This window comes from Lactuca sativa, chromosome 9 (genome assembly GCF_002870075.4).
Source record: "Lactuca sativa cultivar Salinas chromosome 9, Lsat_Salinas_v11, whole genome shotgun sequence".
Taxonomy (NCBI): domain Eukaryota; kingdom Viridiplantae; phylum Streptophyta; class Magnoliopsida; order Asterales; family Asteraceae; genus Lactuca; species Lactuca sativa.
The window spans coordinates 49,499,633-49,502,165 of NC_056631.2; the positions used below are offsets into that span (position 1 = coordinate 49,499,633).

At 34.0% G+C, this 2,533-nt stretch overlaps 1 long non-coding RNA gene across 1 annotated transcript; it reads left to right on the forward strand.

Annotated features, from left to right (window-relative positions):
* The first annotated feature begins 656 nt into the window (after positions 1-656).
* On the forward strand, positions 657-1,784 carry LOC111921282 (uncharacterized). Its single transcript, XR_006187438.2, has 3 exons — positions 657-1,181; positions 1,316-1,406; positions 1,565-1,784. It is a non-coding gene; the product is annotated as an uncharacterized LOC111921282 (long non-coding RNA).
* The last annotated feature ends 749 nt before the right edge of the window (positions 1,785-2,533 follow it).

Sequence of the window (2,533 nt, forward strand, 5' to 3'; positions counted from 1 at the left end):
ATAGTAATAGTTTGAATCTTGAAATATTACAAAGTTTTATGACATGCTTGTTATGATATACAATGTCACATAAAACTCATATATTTTTGTATGATGTAGCATTTGTTGTGTGGACTAGTTATTTCATGATAAATAACCGTAATACGTATATGAAAAGTTTAAACTAGTTTATTTGTAACAATATTTTACATTGTATAAACCACATTGTTGTATTTTCGCATAAAATGTTAATTTGTTTGCATAAACAAAGGATATAGGCACATCTATTCCCCCTGAATTAATTAAAATTATTAAAAAGGAGTCGTAAGCACTCACCCTTGAAGCGTGAGTTCGGTTTGTATGGAATCGGTTTATTTTGAGAACCTTGACGTGAGAAGCCGCAAAGCCACGATTCTTGAACTTTGAAACACTTTCGGGACCGTTTTCTAACAAATTTACACTATCGGGGTTGTTTGTTAATTTTATTAACCAAAATAGGATTGATTTGGTTAAAATAAATCAAGGGAGGGACTGAAATGGTTTAAATGGAATTTAAGTTTGGGAATTGGACTGATTTTGTTAAAAAATCTCCATGGGAGGGGTTGAAATGCTTAATTTAAATCAAAGTTTGAATATTGGGATTTGTTTTGCTAAAAATAACCAAAGGAGGGGCTATTTGAAGAAGCGGGTTCAATGTTTGGGGGTTTGGGACTGATTTCGTAATGTTTTGTCAAGTGAGGGTCTATTTTGTTTACTTTATCAAACTTAATAGAAATTAGGGCTTTTTATTTGCTTCGTCAGTTGACTAATCGAGCAAGGAAGGAACGATGGAAGCAGATAGAACACGAACGAATGAAAGGCAGATGCGAATGAACAACAACGGGCAAGAAGGAAGCACGAAGGCGGCAGTGCTGCATCCAGTTCCTTGCTCGTCGCAGGTCACGAAGAGGACCGAAGGAAGAACAAGCTCGCAGCCAGTACGGGGTTTTTGTCGATCTATCGCGAGAAGAGAGCGTCTCCAGTGGTAGACGGGGCCGAAGATAATGAGGGAAGAGCAGCGAGGCTGCGCTCTTTCTGTCCGATTGCGAGGAGCGAAAAGGGAAAGCGATTCAGTGGTTTTTGGATCGAGGGTTTGGTGTGGCTAAGAGGTTGCGAAGGGAAGGAAAAGGGGAACAGAAGCAGCGGTGCTGCTGGTGGTCTCGGTGGGTGCAGCGAGGGCTGCTCAAGCAGTTTGCCTTTATTTTATTTTCTTTCTTTTTTTTTTTTTTTTTTTTTTTTTTTTTTTTGACTGAAATCGGTAGAACTTAAGTGGGTGTTTGGGTTTGATTTTTGACAGGAGAAAGAAGGAATAAATCAGTGGTTGTTTGGCTTAGTTGTGATCGACGGGAAGGGGGGAAAGGAAACGAGGATGTTCTTCTTGTTTGCAGGTAGTCACGAGAACATGCACAAAAATGTTCTTGGCTGGAAACGAAGATGCAGGCATAAAATAAAGAATCGATCAATTTTCAGTTTAAGATTTCAATTGTTGTTGGTTGTTTGTGAATCAAGCATTTGTGATCAGTTGTTGATTTTTATCATTGTACAGGTTGTGGGTTGTGCTTGAGTGTGGTCTTGGTTGAAGGAAGAGTGCAAGCAAGCTTGAGAAATGCCAACATATTTTTTTTGTCTGTAATTTTAGATGTACAAGAATTAATAGCTGTCATTTATGTATAATATGTGTATTTTGTGTGAAATTTGTAAATAATGAATTTCCTCATAGTATATGTATTGATATATTAATTTAATTGGACATTTATTTGTGTGTATTTTTGAAAATTAGATGGTAGAGAAAGGGAAAAAATTATATGAAAAAAATGCAATAATATATGGTTGAATATTTGTGTCAAAGTTGATCACTTATGGTATCAAAATGGGTAATGTCATTTGAAACGTTACAAAACAGTTTTTCTCAATTTGTGTGTCATTCATTCTGATATTAAATAATTTTTCTAAAAATGATGAATGATAGAGTTTAGTTTAAGGATTTCAAAAGTTCAAACCGATTAATTTTTCGAGTTATAAAACTCTGGGAAATCGCGTTTAAAGATTCAAAAAACGTCTGATTTTTTTACTTTTATAAATATCTTTACTAAAAATATTTCAAAAATGAAATTAAATAATAGACTATAACCTGAGTCCATAAATGTTTTCGGAAATTCTATCTGAGGTGTTTAGGTTCTTCAACGGATAGAAATGATTTTAACAGTTTTAAGAAAAAATTAGTATTATACTGATTTAGACTCTTAAAACGATCGTATCTTTTGCATACAAAAAGATACGAACTCTGTTTTTGACATTCTTTATATTTTTGAAAACAGACAAAAATGTACTATGAGAATAGAGTGTTTGTTTTGCTTACAACTGCTTAATATGAAATTTTAGTTTTTCAGACGTATTAACTATGATTGCAGTTCGAGCTGCTTGATTCGTTTGTCAGTTTACACATTTGAAAGTAGGATACCATTTGGTATCTTATATTAGTTGAACTAAACTCATTTAATTTACATAAGATGCA